We start from the raw sequence: 9325 nt of genomic DNA on the forward strand, positions 1-9325 counted from the left end.
CTTTTTCAGTGATTGGTGGCTTAAACCAAATACATATAAAATATATGTAAGTTTTTTGGGATGGAAGTGAATTTCAATACTCATCTATAAAATTGGGTAAAATAAATTTTTACTGCTTTAACATAAAACTTAAATAATCCTTCGATTATGAATTTTCAAACAAAATATAGTGAACTAAAATACGTCTCTGTCCTGAGAACTGGTGGAACTCAAATAGGTTTTAATTGGTTTCAGCTTCCTGAAAGCTCTCAGCACCTGCAACAGTCATAAGACAATGTGGAAAATAAACGCAGAGTAACACACACTTCTCCAAAAACGTTCTATTTAAAGAGTGTGTAGAATGCAAATATTATTTCCCAAGAGGCCTCCTGCAGGTGAAAAAACTTCTTGATGTGAAATATCTCACCTGTTTCTTTAGATATCAGGGCCGGTTCAGTGTCAGGGGTATAAGGAGATGGGAGTGGGGCAGCTAAGCCTGAGCCACAGGTTTGATGTGTTTGGCCTGGCAGCAGGTCAGCAGGTAAAGTACAAAGAGTCTGCCTGCGCCGATTATATGTTAGCTAAAAAAACAAAAACACATGATTTTCTGTTAGAAATGAAATAAGTTCACTAATCCAAGGAAAGTCGAGCAGGTTGGGGAGGAGAGGATGTTGTCTAAGCTAACATCCATCATGGACAACACCTCCCACCCCCTGCATGAGACTGTACGAGCACTGAGCAGCTCGTTGGGGCTTTGGAGACTTGTGGGTGTTTTTGACCGTAACTCCCATCCTGCAACGTCATCCACGCCAAGCTATATGAAGGGGGATGAGTCTTAGTACACCTGGACAGAAGCGGCAGAATGCCAAACAGCCAACTGTCACACATCAGTGAAAGGGGACAAGGTGAGAGACACTGAGCGATCCAGAAACCACACACAGGCGTTAATAATCATTCCTCGGTAGATTTACCTACTGCAAAAACTGAAAGCTCTCTTAGTCATTTGAGCCTTTACAGTGAGTAAAGCTGTGCTTTTAAGACAGTCAAAAGCACCGTGCTGCAAAGGATTTATAACAAGCTATCAAATCCAGAATGATGTGGAGGTAAATATATAAATAATGCTCAACGAGTTTTGGGAACACGAAGATCAAGAAATGAATCAGCATTTTTATAACACTCTTTACAGACAACTTAAAGGCAGATTAACCCATTAATACACAGAGCACGTCCTTTAATAAGGAATGATGATACTGCAGTGGTTAGGTGTAATAAGGGTGGGCAGGAGTCAGAGTGCAGGAACATTTTGGAGCGGCCCAGAAGAAATCACCTCCTTCTGAATGTCAGCAAGACAAAAAAGATGCTGGTTGACTTCTGGATGAAAAACACTGCGACTACGCCCATCAGCATCAGGTCGAAGCAGCGGACACGCTGGAGGAGCAACAGTGACGCTGTGTACAAAAAGGGTATGAGCAGACTCCACTTGTAAGGAAGCTCAGATCCTTTAAGGTGTGCAGCGAGATGTTGGAGATCTTCTACTAGTCTGTGGTAACGATAGTGCCAGAAACACCAGCAGGATCAACAAACTAATCAGTGAGGCTGGAAGCATCACTGGAGACTCCATGGGAGTCAGGCATCACTGAACAAACTGCTCTCCATCACAGTTTTCTATAAAGCTGTATAATAAATCTTCATTCTGTGAGGTGAACACACTCGTCAAGCATCAGATCCCAAAGAGATTTTTGTATTATACCTTCATGCAGCAGTTTTTCTTACAGTTATAGTGCACATATTATTTATTAACGCAATTTTAACTTCTTTCACATAAACAGGTCGATGGATAGATGCACCAAACCAGGAGCCAAGATTTCAGGGCACATCTGTACTCGTTTCTACACCAAATCATCTGTATAGCGTCTGATATGTCATCAGTGCTTCTTCAGATTGTGTTATCACAGAAAAGCACTATAGGCAGCCCATCTGCAGACCACTCATCATATTTGAAATCATTTTTCCAAATGTGTTAGCACTCCACCATCATTAAACTTTCCTCATCTCTTTAAGTGAGCTTTGAGTTTTCATTTAGAAGAAATTATTGGATTTCACGAGCCTTTTTTTTTTAGCTTGCTAGTTACCAAGTGTGCATGAGCCTAAATTGCCTAAAAAAAATAATATAGTCATTAATATTTTTTTCTGTAGTTGTACAGTGCAAAAATATATTGTACAGTTGTCGCAAAGCACACCAGTTGGGAACCACTGCCTTAAGCACGCACACAGATGTATTATGGTCGTGTAAAAGTGCTGCAGATAGCAAGTTGTAATTGTGCATTGTCAAAAATACTTACATTACTTTTTAACTCCCTCTCACCCCCAACATCTTCTGGATTAGCTTTTCTTTCTTGTGTCTGCTTCTGCACCCTTGAACTTTACACGTCTGCACCGCATGATCTCACACACACACACACACACACACACACACACACACACACACACACACACACACACACAGCTTCAGCACATCCTCTACAGCCTCACGGCGCATATAATTTAATGTGCACACATACAATCAGACAACACCAAGCACCACTCGGGTCTATGTATCGCGCTCTTATGGAACCACACCTTCTTGCATATGATGGATGTGTGATTTTTCTCCTTCGTTTAAGCGTCACACACAGCGTGCAACATCAGCTACACACACACACAACCATGGGTACACTAAAGTGTGCTAGGTTAAAAGGTTAAAGATATTTAAGACCTGTCACAGCTATAGATAAGCAAGTTTCCTAATGTGTTCTCAGCCTGCTATAACTCTAAGCAAAGAGGAGTGGCAATTTTAATTCATAAAAGTGTTCAAGTTATAGATCCAGGGGATAGATTTCTAATAATTAAATGATTTATATGTAACAAAACGTTATGTATTGTCAGCTCAAATGTTGATGACCCCTCATTCTTCCACGTTTTTTTTTTGTGGTGCACTCTCTGAACACCCTGCTCAGGTTGCTCACTTGTTCTTGGGGGCGACCTCAGCCGTGAACTAAATGAAGAAATGGACATGCTCAATACAGGAGGAACTCAGTGCAACTGACAGTCCACAAATGTAATTAATCAGTACATGAGCGATTACGGACTTGGCAACGCATGGCGTTCCCTTCAGGCCAACCGTAGGGACTTTCTTCTCACGTCCATCACTTCTACTCTTGTCTGGATTATTTCCTAGTTAGCAGCTCACTGCTGAGTGACATTTGAGACACTTAGATGTAGGGGGTGTCCAAATTCATAGGGTGCATCCTCCTGAGGACCTGGCCTTCACGGTCTACGTGGGCCAGGTAGGCCGGAAGTGTGAGGCTGTGAAATTGCATGGTCTAGCCTTAAGATTTGTGTGACCAGCTTTATATCATATAACCCCCTATTGTGGGGCGTGGTCTGCGGTGCCGCTGCAGGGGAGGCGGACGCAACTAAACAGCATCCGCAATCATGCCTTGCCAGGATAAAACACTGAACTGGGTCCTGAGTTGATGTTGTTGTTGTGGTGTATGTGGTGGGCTGCAGCCCAGCGTGTGAACAGCAACCAGAAGAATAAAATGTGTGAAATCCTCAAAAGCATGAACGTGTGGTCATCGGGTCTGTCGTGGTTTTGCTACACTCGCTTAAAAATGTGTTACAGTAGATCGAGAACTCAAGAAAACCATGAATCAACATATGAAGATGCTGCTGACGTGAAGCAGAGCAAAGCTACAGAGGTTTTATTAGAGACTGAGCTAAGCATTTTCCAATTTTTCATAAATGGTAAAAGCTGAAATTTCTTCAGTATTGAACAGCCGAAATTTGCCTTTCTTGTCAGAGATTCCCCCCTAAAAAACAGCGGCCGTACACAACGGTAGACTGGTGGGTAATAAGCCAGTGAAAAATGCAGAAAACAGAGATTTTTTGATGGGAAACTGGTCTTGAAGTACACTGAGAGACAGCACTGTGCAGGAAGTGGGATTTTATTGTGGTGGAAGCTAAACGGCAAAAGTAAGAGAAAAGTCATGACGATGTTTTTCAAATGTGAAGTGTAGGTTCATCTTCTTTTCCTGCTGGTTCAGTGAGTTTTGGTCGGAGTGATGAAACGTGCAGTTTAAGAATCTGTGAGATGTGAACAGCGCTTTGTGTGTCTGTTTGCAGAATCTATTTACCTGCCCTTTAATTGCTCGGTGGTTGTTAAAATAGTTTTGTGAGTTATAAGCTGAGATTCTGGCGTTTCTGGCAAAATACATTTATATTTAAACATCTTTCAGAATTTAATTAATTGATATCGGACTATTCAAATTAAAATCTATTTAAAATCGGGAAATCTATTTTTTTAAACCCACAGGATCTAACAGAGGTGGAGGATGGACTCAACCTGGGTGTCTATTGCCTTATGTAGTCTGGGAGTTGACTGAATGTCTGGCGGGTGTAGTTTTCCCTCTGTGGTTGGGTCAGGTGGGCTTTCCTTGGCTTGGCCCCAAGATGGTGCTGCAGCCATGTACCCTGGGCTAGAAGGGCCTGGGGCCCCCTGCCCTTGGTGGATTTTAGGGAACAGGAGTGCCTATTAGGGTCAGTGGGGGGGCTGGCTCCAGGAATCAGGACACTTTGCCCTCTGGGCCTTTCCTCCCCATCCCTAATTGCTTCCCGCTCCATCACACCACCAAACATGCAGGGCCTTGGACACTCTCATTACCTACATTGTCATAACACATACACCTCTTCTGGGTGGGCACACTGAATGGCGTCTAGACAGGGGGTCTGTTCGTTCAGCCTCACCCCACCTGACCCCACTTCTCAATTTTAAATCGCATGTAGACATTGAGGGTTCTGTGGAGGGGTCGTGCTGACACCAGCTGCTATCTGGCAGAGGGTTGTCTGTGCCATGCCCCCCTTTTTAAATGCACTTTAGAACACCATGCATGGACACCACGTATGAACAGGCGGAGTGAAGCATGGGCTCTTTTTACAACCCTGTTCCTTGTTTGCCATCTGGGGCTGGAGGTTGAGAGGACAAACTGGTCGTCCGTTTAGGGTCTGTGATGGTGGACTCCTCTGCTGCTGCGGGGACTGAGCCGGTCGGCCTCCACCCCAGAGTGAAGCGGACCATCTCCTGGGTCTGGGGCCTAAATATAGAGTGTATATGGGGAGTGTGAGTGTGTTTACAGTGTCCATTTCTGTGTGTCTCCTTGTTTTGTGTGCGTGTGTGTTTATTCTCAGGTTTGCAAAGTTGAAACAGACTGATTCAGTCTTAGAGCAGCTGTGTCTGTGTTTTATTTCCATCTTGATGCACCTGATTGTCAGAGGTGTCAGACTTGGTGGTCCCAGCTTTTAAAGTAACCATTTCAAAGTAAGGTGATGAAGTTGATTGTATGGTTGTAATGATTTTGGTTGCGCAGCTTCTCCGACCACAGATAGATATAGACGTCTTTTGTTTATGAACTCTTTATAGCTCCCTTTCTTTCAACCAATCAGCATTTTTCACCGACACACTGCACACTGTTGTACACACTGTTGGTGATGTACAGTGGCAGAAATAATTAGTTGAACATCTGCTAAATGAGTAAATTTGCTCACAAAGAAATGGACCATCTCTAATTCTTTTATGTCGCTTTCATTTTAATAGAGAGACATAGAATATTGTCCAAAAATTCAGGAAACACAGTACATACAAGTTATAACTTGATTTGCATGTCGTTGAGTGAAGTAAGTATTTGATCCACCCCAAACAAAACCTGAAATCCTTGCTGTCAAACACAGTGGCAGCAACGGTGAGAGATTTTGGCCCACTCCTCCTTAAAGACATTCTCTAAATCTTTTAGGTTTCTTCACTGTCTGCATGATTTGAGTTTCTGGCCCCAGCACTTTCTCCCAAGGCTTCTCTGTGTCATTTAGATGTTCACAGACAAACTTAAGACAGGTCTGTACCTGCGCCTTCTTGAGCAGGGGAATTCAAGATTTTGGTGTTGTCTGGCGTGTTATCAGCGCTGTTCTGGGAAACTATCTTCCCACCTGCCTTCAGATGATTAATAAATTTAGTTTGGGGCTGATCCACCACCTTCCTCAGAATCATCGTCACGCAAAGAGGCGAGATATTGCGTGGGGCTCCAGACGGAGGGTGACTGACGGTAAATGATAAATTGACTGTTCTTATGCAGCACTTTTCTGCTCTACTTGAGCACTCTTTTCTACACATAAGTGCTTTCTATCCATCTACACATTCAGACTCCAATCAGTGCATCAGAGGAACATGGGGTTCAGTATCTTGTCCAAAGACTGAAGCAACGGATCTCCACCTGCTGAGCTACAGCCACCCCACGAGTGGGTGAGGAGGGTCAATTTACATTTCATCCATTTCTAAATAATCACGCACTGCTGTCACCTTCTCTTGACAGCTCTTTGGTTTTGCCCATGGTGGCAGAAAGGTTGAAATGGAGTTGAGATCAGGAGTATCTGTAATTGATTGATGGATTGATTGATTTCTGTGAGCCACATAAACACATCTGTAGAACCCACACTTCTGGCTGGGTTTTAGGGTATCAAATACTTGTTTCTCTGAATGAAAGTTATTTCTCTATACTTCTATATCTATCTGTATATGTTATCAGCCAGCAGGCCACACAGCCATGCTCTACCTCAGGTCTTTTTCCTCTGTCAGTCAGCATGTTATCCTCAGTAGCCTTTTTTCCTTTATTGCTTTTATTGACAGCTTTTTGTCTACATCAGGTGCAGGAACAGCCTGCAGAGCAAGAGAAACCACACTTCTTACTCCTCTCAAAGGGAACAAGGTGGGTTTTTACATCTTTTAGAAGCTTCTCAAACGTGATCCTGAGCAGAGATCTCATTCCAACTGATTTATTTATTCAATATCACTGGTTTATTTCCCAATCTTCTCACCCCCCAAAGAGATTGGGCACTAAGAGAAATCAGTCTGTAATCCTACAAAAAAAAAAACTGTGCAAAGAAAATGTTTTGTTCTTCTGCTTCTTTTATCTGGAAATGTGCAACCTAATCCCGGTCCAGATTGCAAATGCTTAAGTACTCCTTGTGATTTCAAAACTCGAACAGGTCTTGGTATCACTCATTTAAATGTCAGAAGTCTTCTTCCCAAAATTGATTTTGTGAAAATTTGGATGAAAGAGTTAGATACTGATATTCTTATATCATCAGAAACCTGGCTTACTAAATCAATTCAGTTCTTTCCCAACATCAGTCAGGATTCAGAAAACAACACAGCACAATAACTGCTGCTGTTTAAGTGGTTAATGACATCGCTGATTTAATGGACTGCAAAAAATCCTGTGCTGCTCTTTTTCTTGACTTGTTAAAGGCTTTTGATACAGTTGACCGTGCTATTTTATTACATAGACCAATATTGTTTAGTCTATCTGTAAATGCTGTAAGTTGGTTTTCAAATTACTTGTCACCAAGAAAACAGTGTGTCCGGGTCTTCTTCCTCTTTTCTCCCAGTATCCAAAGGAGTTCCGCAGGGCTCCATATTAGGGCCATTGCTATTTTCTCTTTACATAAACAACCTTTGTGATAATTTCTCGAATGCAGCATTCCATCTTTATGCAGATTAAATACAATTATTTATTGTTCATCCCCTTCAGTAGCACAAATCCTGCAATTTCTGCAGTCTGCCTTTGATGTCGTTCAGTCCCATTTAACTCAAGTTGGTGTTAAATCCAGAGAAATCCAAGTTCATGTTATTCTCAAATGGCAAAGAGTTGTTAGCTACGTCTCCTAAGATTAAAACAATTCAAGGAACTGAAATTGAAATGGTCACATCTTACAAGTATCTAGGGATCATTATAGATCAGAATTTGTCATTAAACTAAGTTTCTTTTTTAGAAATCAATCCTGTTTCTCCCTCCAAGTGAGAAAACACTTGATTCATGCAACTTTTTTACCTTTATTGGATTATGATGACCTGCTTTTTATGAATGCACCTGCCCACTACCTAAAGACGTTGGATACTGTGTACCATTGTGCTTTACGTCTTATTACCGGCTATGGAAATCGTGTACATCATTGTTCTTTGTATGCTGCTGCTAAATGTCCATCTTTGCATATTCGTAGACTCTCCCATTGGTTGATCTTTATCTATAAACCTCTCCTTGGGCTGGTTCATCTTATTTATGTGTTTATATGTGTAAAAACCACAACCAATGCAGCCGTCGTTCTCACAATATCCTACAATTGATTGTCCCAGAAATCAGAACAGAATTGGGGAAAAAGGCTTTTACATACGCTGCCCCTGCTTCCTGGAATAATCTGCAGAAGGAACTGAAATGATCAGAATTGGGAGAGTTTAAGTCTGTCTTAAAGGAACGAGAGAACAACTCTTTTACTGAGTGTGATTGTTTTTAATGTACTCTTAATTTGATCTGTTATTGTATATTTTTCACATGTTGGTATGGGATATTGTATTTGTTTTAAATGTTATGTACTTATGTGGTACGTGTATTGTGACTTTTGTTACCATGATGCCAGGTCTCTCTTGGAAATGAGATTTTTAATCTCAATGAGATTTTTTACCTGGATAAATAAAGGACTAATAAAAAATATATATTTTGTTTTTACACAGGAGAGACCGCAACATGTTCACAGCTTTAATTCTACAAACAGAGGTTTAAACACAGGGATATCTCAAGGTTTGTTTTAGTAAAGAAAGAATAAAAGGAACTATGATTGAGCAACATCCAAAGAACACACAAAGAACGGCTTTGTAGTGAACTGAAACTGTGTTAAAAACAATAAAACATGTCCACTCATTGTGCTTCTCTTGATATTTCATGCCCCCCTCACCACCACCACACACACACACTTATTTGCCTTCAGTGAACTCTGCTCTTGTTTCTAAGGCAACTTTTCATCCAGTCAACATTTGACCTACACCCAGAGCGTCTTTGTTCAGGTTTATGAGATTAGCAAACCATTGCATTCTGTTTTCATTTACACACTAATTTTTATCTTTATCAGTGTGTACTCACAGATAAAGGGGTGTGTTTAATGCAACACACATTCTGACTGTATTCATTTAATAGTTAAAGCAGTCTTGGGTAATAGTGGAGCAATATATTATTAACTATACACCAGCTGTTATAGGGGAAGAGCAGGGCACACCTGGGACAGGTCACCAGTCTGTTGCAGGGCTACATCAAGCCCTCACATGTAAAACTTTTGAAATGTCCATAACGTCCTTTGATCTGAACAATTTGTTAAGCTCTATATTAATGCTGGCATCTCCTCACCAAGAGTAACTCTGCATTTTATTGACAAAATTACAAAATTACAAAAAAAAAAAAAAAAAAAAAAGACACTGAGTTTAATAGGG

Source organism: Mchenga conophoros, linkage group LG6, assembly GCF_057382185.1.
Source record: "Mchenga conophoros isolate Kocher_MC1m ecotype Shallow Benthic linkage group LG6, M_conophoros_male_GT1.1, whole genome shotgun sequence".
Taxonomy (NCBI): Eukaryota; Metazoa; Chordata; class Actinopteri; order Cichliformes; family Cichlidae; genus Mchenga; species Mchenga conophoros.